Source organism: Mus caroli, unplaced genomic scaffold (assembly GCF_978045245.1).
Source record: "Mus caroli unplaced genomic scaffold, Mus_caroli_1 scaffold_12, whole genome shotgun sequence".
Taxonomy (NCBI): domain Eukaryota; kingdom Metazoa; phylum Chordata; class Mammalia; order Rodentia; family Muridae; genus Mus; species Mus caroli.
In genome coordinates, this window is record NW_028227267.1 from 5,795,817 (window position 1) to 5,817,999 (window position 22,183).

The 22,183-nt window shown below is 39.6% G+C and overlaps 1 protein-coding gene across 6 annotated transcripts in view; it reads right to left on the reverse strand.

Annotated features, from left to right (window-relative positions):
* Synpr (synaptoporin) overlaps positions 1-22,183 on the reverse strand; it is a 350,940-nt gene that overhangs the window by 39,003 nt on the left and 289,754 nt on the right. The window lies entirely within an intron of this gene.

Genomic DNA, 22,183 nt, shown 5'->3' on the forward strand with positions numbered 1-22,183 from the left:
TGATGATGACATAGGTAAATCAGAATCACATGCACTTGCACGTGTTAGCAATAGCAGGTTCCTATGAACAAGCTGTGTGGCCCTGGCATGGGATAACTTCTCTTGTGCTTTACTAGGGAAAACAGAGAACACAGAAATGACCGATTTCAAAGTCGCCTACAGTACATATTTTGAATATAGAGAGAATTTCTCTCTATGTTCAATGATTAATGGAGTTTGAAGTTCCAGCAATTTATTTCTATTTAGGGTGTGGGAAGAAAGAACATACAAGTTCTAATGCTGCAGTTACCTACAACCAGGAGATCCATGCTCACAGGCTCAGAGGCGTTTTTGTGGCTCACAATGGTGATGGGAAGATAACCCTGTGGCTGGTCTCTGGGAATTGTCTGAAATCTTTTGTTTTCCACAAGATAAATATTTTCAAAAACTTCCTGAATGTACACCAATATATCCAGAGGCTGTAACCAATGATAAAGCCTTCCCTTATGGATCTGCTGCCTTAATTGGCAGTCCATACTTTCTCTGTTGATTCCCCAGAAGCTTATTTTCCTCCCAGTGCTCTGAAGGCACACAAAATGCTGCGAGGTTCCTGAGTCGTTGTCTTTCTGTTGCTGCTAGACTTAGAAAAGAAATCACATGCATTAAAACTTGCCTTCCTCTTTCAATTCCTTCCGGGACTGCCTCATTTTCAATACTTATTAAAAATGGGAAGGCCATCCTCAGAGACTTCTGGAAGTCTTGGTTCATAAAGTGAAAGTGCACAAAGGCAGCAGAATATCAAGTCCTCATAATTAAACCTTTTCATGTACACAGTTCTTAGAGTGAAATCGGCTTTCACTTCTGCTGATTAAATACAGCCTTTTTAATATAAGCCTTCCCCTTCACTCCTACTTAGCTGTTGTTCAATTTTAGATGGGAAAATGGGCTCCTATTTCTCATGTCCTCAAACCAATGAAGATTTTGTATTTTTAGAGAAGTGTGATGAGATACCATTAATTTCTGACCTCATTCCCCAATTCAAGAGCTCTGAGGGAAATAAAGTACTTCTGTTTTGAAGAGATAAAGTACTAAAGTGGGAGGGCAGAAAAGGAGAAGAGACTCAGGTGAGGGTGGCTAGCATAATGCCTAACTGTAAATCAGTAGACACCAGCACTGTTGCAAGAACAGTGCTCCCGAGAAGAGGAAGACTGAGCAATTCCAGCAATAGGGACAATTATGTAGCATACAAAAATAATCCTAGTTAGAAGTGAAGGTGTGAGAAAATGAAGGTCTTCTAAAGCAATTTAGCTTCATACATAGAATGAAGCAACTGAAAACAATTTCCTGTGGAATTACAGCTGAAAGTATCACTTGTTCTGTTTCTCTGGGTCCATGCAGTAGCATAAAGGTGATTTAGGTAGATGCTTGTTTGAGAATGAAAAGTCAGGTGTTTGTGCATGGGGGAATTGAGTTCTAGTATGGGAACAACAGACACAAAAGCTGGAGTGTTAGTATTCTTTTCTCCTTTATAGCTTGTTTGTCAACTTGACTTACAATCACAATGAAAACAGACCTCTTGGCATGGCTGTGAGAGAGTTTCTAGATTAGGTTAAATAGGGCAAGAAGACCCACCATAAATATGAGTGAGCACTACCACTCCATAGACCAGGCCTGGACTGAATAAACAGCAGACATGTGCTGAGCATATGCCCTGTTTTCTGTGCTTCCTGATTATGGACACAGTGTGACCAGCTGTGTCATGGCCCTGTAACCAATGGTTTCCTTGTCAGGATGACAGAATCCTTGAATGGTTGGATAAAAACAAGACCACTGATTCCTTAAAGGCTTTTTTTTTTTTTGTCAGTGTGGTGGTTTGAATGAGAATGGCCCCCATAAACCCATGTGTTTGAATATTAGTCCCCAGTTGGTGGAACTGTTTAGGAAGGATTAAGAGGTGTGGCCTCGTTGGAGGAGTTATATCACTAGGGGCAAAATTCTATGCCATTCCCAGTTAGCTCTTTGTGTCTCATGCTTGCAGAATTAGATGTGAGCACTCAGCTACTGCTCCAGTGCTATGTGTGCCTGACTGAAGCCCTGCTCCCCACCATGATGGCCATGAACTGTAGCCTTATGAAAGTGTAAGCTCCCAATTAACTCTTCTATAGGTTGTCTTGATCATGGTGTCTTATCACAGTGATAGAAAAGTAACAAGACTGCCAGGTCTTCTGTCTTAGCAAGAGGGAAAATGCTTAACACAGGCTTAACTGCTGACTACATATTCAAATACATGAGACATGTGGAGGATATTTCATTAAACTCACCATAGGACATAAAGACATGGAGATTTTCACAGAGGGAGAAGCCTTCACAGAGAGAGGAGGAGGGTCTTTTGGAATGAATCTGATTTTGATAGGCTGAGTTGGGTCAGAGGGAGGTTATTTTGTATAGCAGGGAATGCAACATGGGTTTAGGGAATGGGGAACACCAACTCCATTCCCAGAGGAATTAATGGGATAATGAGTGTTGGTTCTAAAGAGCAGTTGATAGCCACAGTATAGGAGGTTCTGGGTGTTGGTGTGAGGAATGGGTTGTTACTTTTGTAATATTAGAAGGGCACAGTGTCATCCATACAGCTGTATTTGTACTGAAAGAATAAAATTCAGGAGGGAACTCAATAAGATCTTCAAAAATATAACAAGACAGGATTATTTCTTTCCTCCCTGCAGGTCCTATCTGCTCCAAGTTGCTTATAACTATAAACACTAGAAAGACAGAGATTCATGAAATTTACAGTGTGCTCTGAGTAGCAGATGCCTCTTCTAATCAGAAACACCAGATGCCTTTTGTAACCAGGAACAGCAGTTCCATGGACTTTGGTCTTTTTCCTATCTCAAATCAAGAATTTGTATGCCTAAGAGCCAGGGGAAACAAGAAGAGCCACAGGAAATGATTTAACTAGATAATTTATGTAGAGGTTCTCCAAGGCCAACTGTAGCAGGCAACATTTGCCACCTTTCTTCTTTTGTTGCTCTCTGTCAACCTTCTGGCCACACCAGAACTGAAGGTAGTGGATACAGCCAAGATGAGATTCATGAAAGCATTTCATTACTTAAATATCATTTGTAAATTTTCTTTTTTAAAATAAATGTTGTTAAGATTTATTATATATATATATATATATATATATATATATATATATATATATATATATATACATTTCTCCCTCTTCAGACACATTAAAACAGGGCATCAGATCCCATTAAAGATGGTTGTGAGCCACCATGTGGGTGCTGGAAATTGAACTCAGGACTTCTGGAAGAACAGTCAGTGCTCTTAACTGCTGAACCATCTCTCTAGCCCCAACTTGTAAATTTTCAAAGGTTTGTTTAGTTTTTCCACTTTTTAGCCAAATGTTATGTTAACAGTCTTGATGTTCATTTACTGACCCATGGTGAGAAATAATATGCCAAAATATTCAGAGTATACACTGAGCCTAGCACTGGGTCTTATGCTCATGTGGCCCATTTGGGGATTTTCTCCATGGTAATTAAAGCTCAAATTCTATTTTTTTTTCTAGTGTGTTACTTTCTCTCTTTCTTTTTTATTTTTTAGTTTAGTTTAGTTTAGTTTAGTTTAGTTTAGTTTTTCGAGACAGGGTTTCTCTGTATAGCCCTGGCTGTCCTGGAACTCACTTTTGGACCAGGTTGGCCTTGAACTCAGAAATCTACTTGCCTCTGCCTTCCAAGTGCTGGGATTAAAGGCGTGTGCCACCACGCCTGGCTTCTTTCTTTTTTAATTAGATATTTTCTTTATTTACATTTCAAATATTTTTCCCTTTCCTGGTTTCTCCTTGAAAACCCCCTATCCCCTTCCCCTGCTCACCAACCCACCCATTCCTGCTTCCTGGCCCTGGCATTCCCTTACACTGGGGCATAGAACCTTCATAGGACCAAGGGCCTCTACTCCCAATGATGACCAACAAGACCATCCTCTGCTACATATGCAGTTGGAGCCATGAGTTACACCATGTGTACTCTTTGGTTGGTGGTTTAGAAGGGCACAAGCTCCACTGTGTTCATAGCAGCCTTATTTATAATAGCCAGAAGCTAGAAAGAACCCAGATGTCTCTCAACACAGGAATGGATACAGAAAATGTAGCACATTTACACAATGGAGTACTACTCAGCTATTAAAAACAACAAATTCATGAAATTTGTAGGCAAATGGAATCGCTGGAACTAGAAAATATCATCCTGTGTGATTATAACCCAATCACAAAAGAACACACATGATATGCACTTACTGATAAGTGGATACTAGCCCAGAAGCTCAAAATACCCAAGATACAACTTTTATACAACATGAAACTCAAGAAGAAAGAAGAACAAAGTGTGGATACTTTGGTCTTTCTTAGAAGGGAGAACAAATTACCAATGGAAGGAGATACAGAGACAAAGTGTGGAACAGAGACTGATGGTACGACCATCCAGAGACTACCCTACTTGGGGATCCATCCCTACCCTACTTGGGGATCCATCCCATATACAGTCACCAAATCCAGTCACTATTGTGGATGCCAACAAGTACTTGCTGACAAAAACCTGTTATAGCTGTCTCCAGAGAGACTCTACCAGTGCCTGAAAACTACAGAGGTGGATGTTTGCAGCCAACCATTGAACTGACCACAGGGTTCCTAATGGAGGAGCTAGAGAAAGGACCCAAGGAGCTGAAGTGGTTTGCAGCCCCATAGGAGGAACAACAATATGAACTAACCAGTACCCCCAGAGCTCCCAGGGACTAAAGCTCAACTTCTGCATGCTCAAACATAGATCCAAGGCTACATAGGAGAGAGAATAAATCACTGTTTAAGATTAAGTTAAAAAATTCATCTTGTTTCCATACAATGAAACATCATTTAGCCACTGAAAAGGGGTAAAATTGCTAACATTAGTAATTAATATAAACATACTTTTAAAGTTGTTCTACCTTACTGTCTTTTAATCATATGACTAAGTAAACTGTTGCTAAGCAACTAATAAATTACTACCCACCTAACCATTAAACTAGAAAATGTTTATCTCTCCAATAATATTTTTGACATATGTTGTATTACAACTTTTTAATTGCAGACATAAGAGTTCTGTAGTTCAAGATTATTTCATTTGGCAAGAGAATCCCAAATCAAAGTAGCAATTGTCACAGTAAATTCAGTACCTCACATAGCTAGAGTTTTGGGTAGAGTCAAGATAGAGTCAAATGTGGTGGAACTCAGGAGCCCAGTTGCTTTTCTCATTTCTCCATTCCCACTGTCTTTTCTTTCTAGAATTTGCACATCTTTGCTCTGTTTTATCCTTGCAGAGGTCTCCTGTGATGGGGAGATATCTCTGTGGGTAAAGTGCTTCCAAAGTAATCATAAGGACTGGAATTTGAAACCCCAGAACCCATGTAAGAACACAGCAGTGTAGCATGAGTGTCTATATTCACATTGCTCCTTTAAGAGTTGAAAGATGAATGCAGAAGAATGCCTAGAAGTTTGTAGGTCAGCAGCAGGATGTATGAAGAAGGAAAAAAATGAGCAACTAAGTAACTCTCAGTCAGGTGGAAGGTGAGAGAAGACACCCAAGGCCATCCTCTTACACAGACATGCATCTGTAGTGTGTGTACACTTACACACACACACACACACACACACACACACACACTCATGAGACCACAGAGAGATAGAGATTGGGGGACACTTTTATATCAGGCAGGATGGCCACCATCAACTAGACCCAAATATTCTTCAAGAAGAAGGATAAATTTACTCCATAAATCAGTCCATGATGAGACTGTGGCTGGCTCACTCTGATGTAATGTCAGGTGAGTCATCATGGTGGATAGCTCAGCAGGACTCTACAAGTAGGAGGAGGCTGTCTTCTCCACAGAAGGAAGCAGGTGAGCCAAAACATGCCTACAATTAGATTATCCTCCACTGAATTTGTGGTCACATCATCTTCTCATTCAGTTCAATTGAGTTGCCTTCTGTTCCCTTTCAAGCTCTATCGACTCTATTCTCCCTCCCCCACACAATCCATGAGTGAACTTTCCAGTTCTTGCCTCCATGTTGCCTCCCTGACTGGAAATGATAAATCACAGTTGTTTCCTCAGATAACCTGGTCATGCCTTGGTTATTCAAAGGCCAGCTCCAGCTGAATAATGACAGATTAGGCCACTCAAATGTAATCCCCCCCATGTATAATTTACACAGCATATACCCAGGAGTCTGGTAAGTGTCCTTTTCTTTTCATTTTTCTGCTCCCATATCTACATAGGATAGTAACACAGTACTGTGGGAAGACCGTGCCTCTGAGTGAACATAAATTTGAACTAATATTTGTAGTGGGCATAGTACTGCCTTTATGGGAGCTGGAGAGTTTAAGAAGATAGTGATTATTTTTTTCAATTCCTAGTCCATGGAAGTACCCCCAAAATTTTTAGTTCAAACAATTGCATTGAACTCTGGTTTTCTCTAGACTCAATTACAATTTTCCTAAGTTGTAGGGTCATTTCTAGTTTGTTATTAATCTGCATACTTTTTGGTCCCTAGGAGTGACCACTCAAATGCCCAATGTACCTATCAGACTACAACCCAAACAGCAAGCTTCAGGCTTAACTCTCATGCTTTGGGATGGTATATATGAGTTGAACTGCAGTTTCAAAGATATTTCAGAACAACATAGAGGGAGGTTGAGATTTTCAAAACTTATATAGGAACTGAAACAAAGATGAAGCTTTACCCTGGCTAGTCTTTCATTTGTTTCCATAGCTACATCACTCATAAATGATTAAATAGTATTTACTTTTAGACACTTCCTACTTGCCCCAGAGCCAAATTTATAAGTACGTCCTTATATGGCTCTACTACTTGGTTAGGGTTCTGCTAGTAAGTAATAAGGATTAAGACAACCAGCTGGGAAAACAGGCTGAATGCTGCAAAAATAACAAACTCTGGATGTGATGCCATTATTTGCATGTCTAATGAACTCTGGGTATTAGACAAGGCATTTCAGTATTTCTGGATGTCTCAGAGAAGCCAGAGCTGTGAGTATGCTTGTTATGGATTCAAAGCAAGAACTCAAGAAATGGTAAGAGTAGCTTGCCATCTTCAAATGAGGGAGTGAGGCAGAACTCAGCACTTGAAAGGGTAACAGGGCTGTTGAGACAGCTCAGCCCATAAAGTGCTTAATGTCAAGTCTGGTGACCTGAGTTACATCGCTGCAGCCCACATGGTAAAAGGAGAGAAATGACTCTTGTAAGTTGTCTTTGACCTCTATAGGCATGCCATAGAACATGGAATGTACCCCCAATAAATGTTTTATATTCTTTGACATGTGATAGGAAGAGAGTGAGGGGCTAAGGTTAGTTTCCAGCTGGATGCCCTGATCAGATTGTCGAAGCTTTTTCTTGCTACACTATTGCCTTCCTCATACTTCACTGTTTTCATATTTGCCAGCTGTAATAGTATTCAAGCTCCTACTTAGGTGTATGGAGCTGGTGTTCTGTTCTCTATCCTTAAAGAATAAAAATAAGTACCATAATTGTAGGGGGAACATAAAGAAAGGTAACCAAGAAATGGAAGACAGAGTGAAACTATATTATTAAGCCTGACTGCATTCATCTGTAGTGACAACAGCTTAAGCTGAGTTCACAGGCTCAAAGAATGAAAAAATAATATGAAAGATATTTGATCATTGCAGCACAGTAAGAAATTCACTGCAATTCTCTAGATAAGGAAGTAAATACTGCTCACCTATTCACTGCTTTTCAGTTGGCCCATCCAGTAAGACTTAAATACCAGCTACATGGAAACCCCACAATGAATGACATGGTGTATAATATAAGGTTGATGGAAATGACGTCTTACTTTAATAAGCCCCTGCTGGATGCCTGCCATTGCTGTAGTGTCTTTATGTGTAATAACTCAGGTAACCTGACCAATGGCCTAATGCACTGTATCTATTTCCTAGGTATCAAATGGAAACATGGAGTGATTCTAAATCCTATTGAAGTCACATAGGTGGCAGATGATTGTACTGATGTTCTGGCACAGAAAGTTGGGACCTTGAGAATGAATTCTTAACTATCACTTCTTACTGACTCCACATGACAGAAGTTTGAGCTCAAGTTCAATAGGAATAAAGTTGGGAGGTCGAGGTTAGAAGCTGGACATTATTTAGATTTAGGACCTTGAAGCTTAGCCTAGAACCTGGGATTTAAAGTACAGTCTAAATATCCGTGAGTATTACTCTTTTAATGTATTTAAAATTTATTTGGACAATTTCATGCATGTATGTATCTTAATAATTACCTCTCAAATTTCCCTCCCAATCAACCCTTTTCTTCTTCCCAATAAATTTCCTCCATATTTTCAACTTATTTTTGACCCACTGAGCTTTAAGTAGGGTTTCTTTCAGGAGCATATGTGGAGACTAACTTACCCTTCACAGGTGGAGCATGGAGAATTTAATAGTGGGCACACAACTCAAGAAAATGACTATGAGACAGACATGGTGTCACATGCCTTTAATCTCAGCATTTGGGAGGTAGAGGCAGGTGGATCTCTCTGAGTCTGAGGCTAGCCTAGACTACAATGAAAGTTCCAGAACAGCCAAGGCTGTTACACAGAGAAACCCAGTCTTGAGAAGAGAGAGAGAGAGAGAGAGAGAGAGAGAGAGAGAGAGAGAGAGAGAGAGAGAGAGAGAGAGAGAGAGAAAGGAAAGAGATAAGTTCAGAAAGGTCTGAGGTCAGACTTAAATTGCCTCTTGTGCGAAGTTTGTCAATATCTTCAGGCACTTTCTTTACATCTCAGTAAGAGGATTTAAAGTTCTATCCTTACATAATATTATGAAAAGCACCTAGTATAATGGCAGGCATGAAGTAGGTGTTCAATGGCTGCTGTTTACTGCTGTAAACTTCACAGTGAAATCATGATATCTCAAGCCCTGCCCTGGTGACATTTTGAGCTGGGTAACTCTTTGCAGAAGTGAGTTGTATTGACTTACTACAGGACATTTGACTTTAGCAGCATCCCAAATGTCTATCTACTACATTACCTTATTAGTGACAAAAGACATAGATCAAATATTGCCAATGTCAATGGGACAGTTTCTCAGTTCACTTCAGCTTCTAAAGGTTCAGGTTAGTTCCTCACTGTTCTGCAGGCTCCAAGTCCAGTTTAAATTGTCTGTTGAAGTTTGTCTTTTTTTGGTTTCAAGATGGTACCATGTCTGTGTGTCTGCTGAAAGGCTACGTGTCTTCATATAGTGGAATGGCAGACAAGCAAGTGGAATACTACCTGAAGCCTCTTCTTTGAGGGCTTTAATCCTGTTGATCAGGAAGAAACCTTCAGAGCTCAAGTACCTCTTAAAGGTCTCTCCTCTCAATAGTGCTGCTTTCACATCATGTGCATGCTGAAGGCACCGTGGTGCCTGTGAATTTGCATTCTGCATGTTTTACTAAAGTGATAGATGAAGTGGAACCTTTAAAGAGGTGATTAGGATAAGTAGATTCCTTCCTTATTAAGCCACTCAAAAACAAAATTTTCATACAGTGTTTGGCACACTGGTCTTCCCACTTCTATAGTTCAAGATCACATTGTTTCTCCTCTCTGAAGGATATAGTGACACAGTGTTATCTCATCAGGATACAATAGCATTTAGCAGATGACCAGATATGTGACCATTTAGACCTTGGCTTCCTAGCTCCAGAACTGTGGGGATGGGAGGGAGAAAAGAAATCTGATTTAGCAACTACCTGTCTTGGACATTTTGTCTTAGCAGCACAAATGAACTAGGATAGGGTAGGAGTATCCGAAGCACACACCACCCTTCTCTTTCCTATGTGTTAGGCATCACTGATCAGAGGATGTATGTAGGAACACTTCACAGTTCATTTTGCATTCATTGAAAACAGGAAGCTCACACACAGATACACATACACAAAATACTTTTGATGCATGGCCAAATTCTCTAGCTTCCGACTTTCTATCTGGATGATGAGTTCTCTGGCAAAACAGGAAGCAAATACAAACCAGGTGGGGAGAGGACAGAGACCATCCACTAACACTGCAGACATATTTCCAACAGAGGCTAAGAGCTGTCTGCTCTGGAAGATGAACATTAATCCTTTAAGCAGTCATTTGCTTTATTAAGGCTCTCCCTGTGTTTAACTCACTAATTACAGAAACATGGTGAAAATAGATACCAAACACAGTGGAAATTTATCTCCATTTAAATTGTAATTAAGAATTCACTAATCATTAAAAAGCTTAAAAGAACTGTAGATATCAACTGTGATAAAGCATGTCCATAGTATGCTAGGGCCATTTTAAACAGATTAATTTGTTTGCTTCTATCTGTGCTATTCCTGTGGGGAAACTATTTACTCATGCAAGTTTTATAGTAGTTTAGATTAAGAGTTCCTTTAAAGGTGAATTCACCCCTTTTGTGTTGTCAACATTTTTTACACAGAAATCAAGCAGATCCAAAGTATAGTGCATGCCTGACAAGTCAGGCTTTGGATTCTGACAAACATATCTACCATTAACAGGGAGTACACTCAGGGATTTCAAATGATGTTGTTCAAGAATCAATTCCATTGCGTCTGGGCCAAAATGTAAAAAAACAATGTTCTCTATTTTATCTGCCAGCTTCCAAATGCTTTGAAATCTTCAAAAAGATTTCATGCTACTGGGTATGTGGGCACATGGGTCCATCTCAGGAAGCCATTCCCCTTCTTAGGGTACCAAAGCCCTGCTCACATGCTTGAGCAGGCCGACTACTAGTAAGAGCTTCATAGTGAGTTTTATTAATGTAACAAATGCTTATAACTCATCCACCCATTCATGTTGGTTGGCCCATTAAGGATGCTTAGTACTATTACAGTAAAAATCACTCAGATTTGAAGTAGAACTGACAAGATGAGGAAAAAGATGGGAAGAAGGAAATAAGAGAGAAGATAAAAAGAAATAAGGGAAGGTGGGTATGGGCAGCAGAGAGAGGGAAAGGAGAGGGAGAGAGAGAGAGAGAGAGAGAGAGAGAGAGAGAGAGAGAGAGAGAGAGAGAGAGAGAGAGGACTCTTTTAGTTTCAATAGCTCAGATACTGAAAAATCCATGTTCTACCCATGATCTCGCCCAAGTCAAGGTTTGACTAAACAAATTCACTAGAGTGAATTCCAAGGGAAGAATGTCACTTATGCCCTCCAATGTAATAGACTCAGAAATGAGTCAAGCTATACCTAATGTCTTGGGGCAATAGAGGAAGTCTGGTATAGAGGGAATAAACATAGAATCATATTGAACAGCAAAATAAATTGGACAAAAGTCCAACTTCACTTTGTAGGACTATTTAATAGACACAAGAACTATTAGAACAAATGTCTGCAAGAATGTTAGAATCTCAAGCCCTCTGCCTCAGGAGCAGCAGGCGACATCTTGGTTCCGGGACTCCACTGAACTTAGGAACTTAGTCTGCACAGGTGAGAGGGTGCACCACAGAAGGGGACAGCTTCTGGGACAGGTGGGAGCCACAGAGCCATTGAGGCAGCACCCTTTTCGGGCCGCAGACATCTGGCCACCCTTCCAGCCAGAGGACAGGTGTCCGCCTGGCTCGGAAGCCCTCTGCCTCAGGAGCAGCAGGCATCAACTTGGTTCCTGGACTCTGCCAAACTTAGGAACTTAGTCTGCACAGGTGAGAGTGTGCACCACAAAAGCTGACAGCTTCTGTGACCTGCCAAAGCAACACAACTTCTGGGAAAGGTCCTGTTTTGGGCCTTCTTCTTCGGCCAGGAGGAGGTCCAAATGGAAGATATCTGTGCACCTTCCCTGTAAGAGGAGAGCTTGCCAGCAGAGAGTGCTCTGACCACTGAAACTCAGTGGAGAGAGCCTGTCTCCCAGGTCTGCTGATAGACGGTAACAGAATCACTAGAGGAAAAATCTCTAAACAGAGTCAACTATAACAACTAGCTCCAGAGATTACCAGATGGCAAAAGGTAAATGTAAGAATCTTACTAACAGGAACCAAGACCACTCACCATCATCAGAACCCAGCACTCCCACTTTGCCCAGTCCAGGGCACCCCAACACACCCGAAAAGCCAGACCAGGATTTAAAAGCATATCTCATGATGATGGTAGAGGACATCAAGAAGGACTTTAATAACTCACTTAAAGAAATACAGGAGAACACTGCTAAAGAGTTACAAGTCCTTAAAGAAAAACAGGAAAACACAACCAAACATGTAGAAGTCCTTACAGTAAAACAGGAAAACACATCCAAACAGGTGATGGAAATGAACAAAACCATACTAGATCTAAAAAGGGAAGTAGACACAATAAAGAAAACTCAAAGTGAGGCAACGCTGGAGATAGAAACCCTAGGAAAGAACTCTGGAAACATACATGCGAGCATAAGCAACAGAATACAAGAGATGGAAGAGAGAATCTCAGGTGCAGAAGATTCCATAGAAAACATCGGCACAACAATCAAAGAAAATGGAAAATGCAAAAAGATCCTAACTCAAAACATCCAGGAAATTCAGGACACAATGAGAAGACTAAAGCTACAGATAATAGGAGTATATGAGAATGAAGATTTTTCAACTGAAAGGACCAGCAAATATCTTCAACAAAATTATAGAAGAAAACTTCCCAAATCTAAAGAAAGAGATGCCCATGAACATACAAGAAGCCTACAGAACTCCAAATAAACTGGACCAGAAAAGAAATTACTCCCGACACATAATAATCAAAACAACAAATGCACTAAATAAAGATAGAATACTAAAAGCAGTAAGGGAAAAGGTCAAGTAACTTATAAAGGCAAGTCTATCAGAATTATACCAGATTTTTCACCAGAGACTATTAAAGCCAGAAGAGGCTGGACAGATGTTATACAGAAACTAAGAGAACAGAAATTCCAGCCAAGGCTACTATACCCAGCGAAACTCTCAATTACCATAGATGGAGAAACCAAAGTATTCCACGACAAAACCAAATTCACACATTACCTTTCCACGAATCCAGCCCTTCAAAGGATAATAACAGAAAAAAAACAAAAAAACAAAAAAACAATACAAGGACGGGAACCTCACCCGAGAAAAAACAAGAAGGTAATCCCTCAACAAACCTAAAAGAAGACAGCCACAAGAACAGAATGCCAACTTTAACAACAAAAATAACAGGAAACAACAATTACTTTTCCTTAATATCTCTCAATATCAATAGTCTCAACTCCCCAATAAAAAAACATAGACTAACAAACTGGCTACACAAACAAGACCCAACATTTTGCTGCTTACAGGAAACTCATCTCAGAGAAAAAGATAGACACTACCTCAGAATGAAAGGCTGGAAAGCAATTTTCCAAGCAAATGGTATGAAAAAACAAGCCGGAGTAGCCATTCTAATATCTAATAAGATTGACTTCCAACCCAAAGTCATCAAAAAAGACAAGGAGAGGCACTTCATTCTCATCAAAGGTAAAATTCTCCAAGAGGAATTATCAATTCTGAATATCTATGCTCTAAATACAAAGGCAGCCACATTCATTAAAGAAACCTTAGTAAATCTCAAACACACATTGCACCTCATACAGTAATAGTGGGAGACTTCAACACACCACTTTCACCAATGGACAGATCATGGAAACAGAAACTAAACAGGGACACAGTGAAACTAACAGAAGTGATTAAACAAATGGATCTGACAGATATCTACAGAATATTTTATCTTAAAACAAAAGGATATACCTTCTTTTCAGCACCTCATATAACCTTCTCCAAAACTGACCACATAATATGTCACAAAACAGGCCTCAACAGATACAAAAATATTGAAATTGTCCCATGCATCCTATCAGATCACCATGGACTAAGGCTGATCTTCAATAACAAAATAAATAATAGAAAGCCAACATTCACGTGGAAACTGAACAACACTCTTCTCAATGATACCTTGGTCAAGGAAGGAATAAAGAAAGAAATTAAGGACTTCTTAGAGTTCAATGAAAATGAAGCCACAACATACCCAAATTTATGGGACACAATGAAAGCATTTCTAAGAGGAAAACTCATAGCTCTAAGTGCCTCCAAAAAGAAACTAGAGAGAGCACACATTAGCAGCTTGACAACACACCTAAAAGCTCTAGAACAAAAGGAAGCAAATTCATCCAAAAGGAGTAGACGGCAGGAAATAATCAAACTCAGGGGCAAAATCAACCAAGTGGAAACAAGAAGAACTATTCAAAGAATCAACCAATTGAGGAGCTAGTTCTTTAAGAAAATCAACAAGATAGACAAACCCTTAGCCAGACTCACTAGAGGGCACAGGGAAAGCATTCTAATTAACAAAATCAGAAATGAAAGGGGAGACATAACAACAGATCCTGAAGAAATCCAAAACACCATCAGATCCTTCTACCAAAGGCTATACTCAACAACACTGGAGAACCTGGATGAAATGGAGAAGTTTCTAGACAGATACCAGTTGAATCAAGATCAGGTTAATGATCTAAACAGCCCTACATCCCCATAGAAGCAGTCATTAATAGTCTCCCAACCAAAAAAAGCCCAGGACCAGATGGGTTTAGTGCAGAGTTCTATCAGACCTTCAAATAAGATCTAATCCCAGTTCTTCACAAACTATTCCACCAAATAGAAACACAAGGTACTCTACCCAACTCATTCTATGAAGCCACAATTACTCTGATACCTAAACCACAAAAAGACCCCACAAAGATAGAGAACGTCGGACCAATATCCCTTATGAATATTGATGCAAAAATCCTCAATAAAGTTCTTGCTAACGGAATCCAAGAACACATAAAAAAAAATCATCCATCGGGACCAAGTAGGTTTCATCCCAGGGATGCAGGGATGGTTCAATATACGGAAATCCATCAAAGTCATCCAGTATATAAACAAACTCAAAGACAAAAACCACATGATCATCTCGTTAGATGCTGAGAAAGCATTTGACAAAATCCAACACCCATTCATGATAAAAGTCTTGGAAAGATCAGGAATTCAAGGCCCATACCTAAACATGATAAAAGCAATCAACAGCAAACCAGTAGCCAGCATCCAAGTAAATGGAGAGAAGCTTGAAGCAATCCCACTAAAATCAGGGACTAGACAAGGCTGTTCACTCTCCATATCTATTCAACATTGTACCTGAAGTCCTAGCCAGAGCAATTAGGCAACAAAAGGAGATTAAGGGGATACAAATTGGAAAGGAAGAAGTCAAAATATCACTTTTTGCAGATGATATGATAGTATATATAAGTGACCCTAAAAATTCCACCATAGAACTCCTAAGCCTGATAAACAGCTTCAGTGAAGTAGCTGGATATAAAATTAACTCAAACAAGTCAATGGCCTTTCTCTACACAAAGGACAAATAGGCTGAGAAAGAAATTAGGGAAACAACACCCTTCTCAATAGCCACAAATAATATAAAATACCTAGACGTGACTCTAAGGAAGTGAAAGATCTGTATGACAAGAACTTCATGTCTCTGAAGAGAGAAATTAAAGAAGATCTCAGAAGATGGAAAGATCTCCCATGCTCATGGATTGGCAGGATCAATATAGTAAAAATGGCTATCTTGCCAAAAGCAATCTACACATTCAATGCAATCCCTATCAAAATTCCAACTCAATTCTTCAACGAATTAGAAAGGGCAATCGGCAGATTCATCTGGAATAACAAAAAACCTAGGATAGCAAAAATTCTTCTCAAGGATAAAAGAACCTCTGTTGGAATCACCATGCCTGACCTAAAGCTGTACTGCAGAGCAATAGTGATAAAAACTGCATGGTACTGGTATAGTGACAGACAAGTAGACCAATGGAACAGAATTGAAGACCCAGAGATGAACCCACACACCTATGGTCGCTTGATCTTTGACAAGGGAGCTAAAACCATCCAGTGGAAAAAAGACAGCATTTTCAACAAATGGTGCTTGTACAACTGGCTGTTATCATGTAGAAGATTGCCAATTGATCCATTACTATCTCCTTGTACTAAGGTCAAATCTAAGTGGATTAAGGAACTCCACATAAAACCAGAGACACTGAAACTTATAGAGGAGAAAGTAGGGAAAAGCCTCGAAGATATGGGTACAGGGGGAAAATTCCTGAATAGAACAGCAATGGCTTGTGCTGTAAGATCAAGAATCGATAAATGGGACCTCATAAAATTGCAAAGCTTCTGCAAGGCAAAAGACACTGTCAATAAGACAAAAAGACCACCAACAGTTTGGGAAAGGATCTTTACCTATCCCAAATCAGATAGGGGACTAGTATCCAATATATATAAACAACTCAAGAAGATGGACTCCAAAAAATCAAATAACCCAATTTAAAAATATGGCTCTGAACTGAACAAAGAATTCTCACCTGAGGAATACCGAATGGCAGAGAAGCACCTGAAAAAATGTTCAACATCCTTAATCATCAGGGAAATGCAAATTAAAACAACTCGGAGATTCCACCTCACACCAGTCAGAATGGCTAAGATCAAAAATTCAGGTGACAGCAGATGCTGGCGTGGATGTGGAGAAAGTGGAACACTCCTCCATTGTTGGTGGGATTGCAAGCTTGTACAACCACTCTGGAAATCAGTCTGGCGGTTCCTCAAAAAATTGGACATAGAACTAAGGGAGGATCCAGCAATACCTCTCCTGGCCATATATCCAGAAGATGTCCCAACCGGTAAGAAGGACACATGCTCCAGTATGTTCATAGCAGCCTTATTTATAATAGCCAGAAGCTGGAAAGAACCCAGATGCCCCTCAACAGAGGAATGGATACCGAAAATGTGGTACATTTACACAATGGAGTACTACTCAGCTATTAAAAAATGAATTTATGAAATTCCTAGGCAAATGGACGGACCTGGAGGGCATCATCCTGAGTGAGGTAACCCAATCATAAAGGAACTCTCACAATATGTACTCACTGATAAGTGGATATTAGCCCAGAAACTTAGGATACCCAAGATATAAGATACAATTTGCTAAACACATTAAACTCAAGAGAATGAAGACCAAAGTGTGGACACTTTGCCCCTTCTTAGAATAGGGAACAAAACACCCATGGAAGGAGTTACAGAGACAAAATTTGGAAGTGTGTCAAAAGGATGGACCATCTAGTGATTGCCATATCCAGAGATCCATCCCATGATCAGCTTCCAAATGCTGACACCATTGCATACACTAGCAAGATTTTGCTGAAAGGACCCAGATATAGCTGTCTCTTGTGAGACTATGCCAGGGCCTAGCAAACACAGAAGTGGATGCTCACAGTCAGCTATGGAATTGATCACAGCGCCCCCAATGGAGGAGCTAGAGAAAGCACCCAAGGAACATAAGGAACTGCAACCCTATAGGTGGAACAACAATATGAACTAACCAGTATCCCGGAGCTCTTGTCTCTAGTTGCATATGTATCAAAAGATGGCCTAATAGGCCATCACTTGAAAGAGAGGTCCATTGGACTTGCAAACTTTATATGCCCCAGTACAGGGGAATGCCAGGGCCAAAAAGGGGGAGTGGGTGAGTAGAGGAGTGGGGAGGTATGGGGGGACTTTTGGTACAGCATTGGAAATGTAAATGAGCTAAATACCTAATAAAAAAATGGAAAAAAAAAAGAATGTTAGAATCTGGTATCATTGACTTCTCACTACAGTGTGCCTTTCCCTATACAGGGCCTGCTAGCCTCTACTCCTCTGTCCTTACAGCACCTGTGCAGAGACTATAACAGGCTTCCATCTATTTAAGCACAGGTCAAAAGATCGGACTTCAGCCTAAGACTTTGTGGTTTAACCATAACCATTAGAGGGTAGTTCTAGCCCTCACTGTGCACCTGTCTTCTGGTAACAGCCTGGCTCCGAAGCTCCCAGACCAGCTTTCCAATGTTTGTGGATAATTACACTGAGTTTGCAAAAGAGAGTTGACTCATTGTTCCACTTTTCTCTCAGGATTATTTTGTGCCTAAATGAGAACATATTAAAAATATTTGTGAAACACTGGACAAAATATAAATGCAAGCCAGCATAGCAGTATGTGGTACAGTGGGTAAACTCCCCCAGAATCATAAGCCACCTCTTATCAAATTGGACACCTTTGTGCAGTTGGATAAGAGAGTTCAAATAATACATCTTCTTTCATTTGTCCTCCCTCCCTCTCTCTCCCTCCCTCCATCCCTTCTTTAAAAATAAAATATTAAGGTACGTATTGAGAAAGGTTGTAATTCCTAGAATAGTCACTTTAAGCTAAACTTCTTCTTACAGCATTGCACTGATGCTGGTTAGGGATGTGGACCACTGCTTACATTACGCATCCTTAGTGCATTTTGTCAGTCATGTAAGACAAGTCATTCTTTTAAACCAACTTCACATTCAGTTGAGAAAACCTAAATCCCTTTTGACATGAGATCTGAAAAGATCCAGAATACCATGATGCACAATCCTGGGTAAAAGACTGGCTTGAAAGCCATACTTTGTGAAACATGACAAAACATAACCAGATGAGACATTTCAATTCCTCAGACATGTACCATTCAGATGACTACTGCTTTCTGAGAGCTGGCATCTGTCCAACCAAATAGCAAGTCACTGTAGCAGATATGGCAGCTGGCTCACTCCTATGGGTCAGTTCTCTTGTTTCTGGATCACTCAGCATTGTTAGCCATTAACTTCCTTCTGAAGATATTAAAATTCTCATTTCTACTTTAAAAAGATACTTTTATCATTTTTTCTAGTAGATTAAAATAGTTTTAGGTAGCCACTGATATACGTGCTTCATTGACTTATAACACATCAACCTGGCCATTCTGAAGCCTGCTTCCTCTCCTGTTATTGGCAAAAGAATAAACCCCAAATGTTGTTTCCCATTGTTCTAGCATTAGAAATATATAACAGTAACTTCATAAGCCCACATAGATATTGAGTGGTCAGAAGAACCTAGAAACCATCTGTTTCCAATGTAGCAGACATAGCAAATATGTTACCGGGTGCTCATAGCCTCACATACATCTCCCTGATACAACTTTTGTAGACTATGGAATTGAGAACCTTACATGATGGCTTAGGGGCTCTTGATTTGGGTTTAACTGATACTCCCTACCTGCTGGTGATGTGGTATAGAAGAGCTGATGACATTCCCAATCTTCCCATTACTTAGCTATGTGAACAATAATATAAACTAGGGCTGTTGTGAACACTAAGCCAACTCAATATATTCTGTTAGTTCATGGAGTATGAGTTGATGTCATTGTTAGGATTCATGGGTTTTTTTAGTAGTGTCATCCTTCTCACTTCTCTCATTTACAATGTATGATGTCATATCCTAGAAGACTGTAAATCACCATGGGAATTTGTTTGTTTTCAGATAGGTATCTGATTTTGTAAAGCTGATGGAATCAGTTCTTGCTAGTGTAATTAAAAACACTTCTTTATATCATATTGCAAGACTGACCAGAGCCATCTCAAATCATATAATTAAAAAAAATTCAAGTGTATGTTCTAAAAAAATCCAAAATATTGTGATGTTCAGTTTTAATTGTCAGCTTGACATAGTCTAAGGAGGAATTCTCCATGAAGTGTTGTGTAAGAAGACTCGCCTTTGGTGTGTCTGTAGGAAGTTATTTTGGTTTTGATTACTTTAATGGAGATGGGATGACTGTTCTTTGGGTTTGGTCTTCAACTGTATAAGAGTAGAGATGGTGAGTCAAGCACTAGCTTTCATGAAATAACTCTTCGCTCTTTGCTCTGTGGCTGTGATGTGACTTAGCTGTTTAGAGTTCCAGCTGCCTTGGCTTCTCCACAGTGATGGACTATAACTATAACTTGGCACTGGGAGCCAAACAAACACTTTCTCTCTTAGGCTAAGTTCGTCACAGCACTGGAAACCAAACTACTACCAAAGGCGAAACAGTGAAAACATCAAAGAATCAATGGTAAGGGGAAGGGCCTGCTGCAGTCATGGCCAGTGGCCATCTTTCTACATATACAAGATGGAGTAAGAACTAGGAAAATGGTTAGACCCTCAGCAAGTGCCTCTCTAATAACAGAGAGTTGAGTGGGCATCATCCAAATCATCCCAAGGCTGCATCTGCTTACACTGGCTCCTTGTGAGCAGCAACTTGTGGCAAGATTGGAACCAAGAGGGTTTGCTCTTCACAGCTCTACCAACTGCAAGATGTCTCCCTGTCGGATCCCTAGGATATATGCTTTTTTAAAAATAAACTTTGATTATTGGATTTTCTCTTAATATCACAGAAGTTTCATACTGGGCTCTTTCTGTTTTCATTAGTAGAATTATCTCTTCTTTGTCCCTTCCCCTAGGATATAACCCTAGGATGTAATAATAATAATAATAGTAATAATAATAATAAACCTGTTTGGTGTATTATATAACTTTTGATCTCATTAGACATTTGTTGATGAGAAAGACTATTTGCGCAGGGCTAGAACAGCATGACTCAACAAAATGATTTTATGTGACTAAAATAAGTTTTTTCGTTTAAAATAACAAATGGACTTTTTCCCAGTGTATGAGTAAACTGGCCGTGCAGAGTTCTTTCTTTGGAATGAGGATTTTGCCTTGGCCCTTAGAATTCTGAGTGTCTTCTTCATCTAAAACAAACAAACAAACAAGCAAACAACCCCCCCCCCCAAACCCAAAGAACCTCCTTCCTGCTTTGCTGCCACTCTCTTCCAAGTATATCACAGGAGACGTGAAGCGACTCGGCTTCCATTTTGAGATGAGAGAAAAAGGCACCAGCCCAAAGATGCTACAGGTGTGAGGTTGCACTCTTCCTTCTCGCTGACCACAGAGCGCTAAACAGACACCCTTGCAGGTGCCCTTCCCAATTTGTTCACTTCTCCATAATCTATAGATCAGATTGAAGAGATATGACTTACTAAAGGAATTCTATACAACTCTCCATACCTATGAACACTACTTGAAAGAAAAGGATTTCTGGCATAGTCTCAGTGTGAGCCTTTGGAAGTATAATGGTACTGTATCAATTTGAAATGATAGAATTAATACTTATTTGATTTTTTTTGTGAGTCATCAAAAAATAAACAAATTTCTTAGTAGTTGGCAGATTTATTATTTATGTGCTTTGAACTTAAATTTCTATTTTAATTTCCCAAAGAATTATAGCCTACTATCCTATTTTTCAAAGCACTTTATTGATTACCATATTGTATTTCTTTGCAACAAAAATGTATACATGGAGTTTAAATTACTTTTTAATTGTCCTTGGCTCCCTAAGGAGCTTGATTGACTGTAAAATTATTATTAATGCACACTTGTCTAAAATAACAAAATTTTCTATACAGTTAGTAAGTTATTATTAATCTAAAAACCTAAATTGTATTGCAGGTTTATGTCTCTGAGATAGATGACTTTTTATTTTTCTTCACTTATCTTCCAAATACCTTGGGGTGTATTATACACTGTTGAGAAAAGTGCAGGCACGAAAAGCACATGAAAAGAGATGGAGTTTATTATAGCGATGTTGCTATTTTCTTGTTTCTGACATACAGACCTCAAATCACATAGTAATCTATAATCAAAAATATTTTAATAATCTCCCAATAGACAAGCAGGTTATGAATATTGATTTTATTGAGAGCAAGAAATTGTATGTCACCTCATAGCCAAAGAAGATTCACCCAAGCATTAGACAATTCTCTGCTGTCAGTACTGACAATATAGTTACTCTCCACTGTCTCCAATGAATTGTAGCCTATAAAGATGACATGCAATAAGCTTTGTAATGGCAGGAACGGCTGCTTTCTTCTGTAAAATGGGAGTATATAATTGCTATTATTTGGTCATTCAATGTCTCCCAAAGGCTTGTGCATAAAATAATTAGTTCCCATGGTGGATGTTTGAGGAGAGAGTGGATAGGACATATGGCCCTATACGTGGTCCTTAGAACACTGGTGTAATATGCCTTTTGATAGGATTGTGGGATCCCGAGCCCCTCACTATTTTGCTTTCTGGTCGTAAGATTAGCAGTTTGCTACTCACTATGGTTAGCTGGCACTCCTACCTGATGTCTAAGAATAATAACTCTATCTAATCATAAGCTGCAATTTTAAAACCACAAGCCTCCCAATTCCCTTCTCCTATGTAAGTTAATTATCT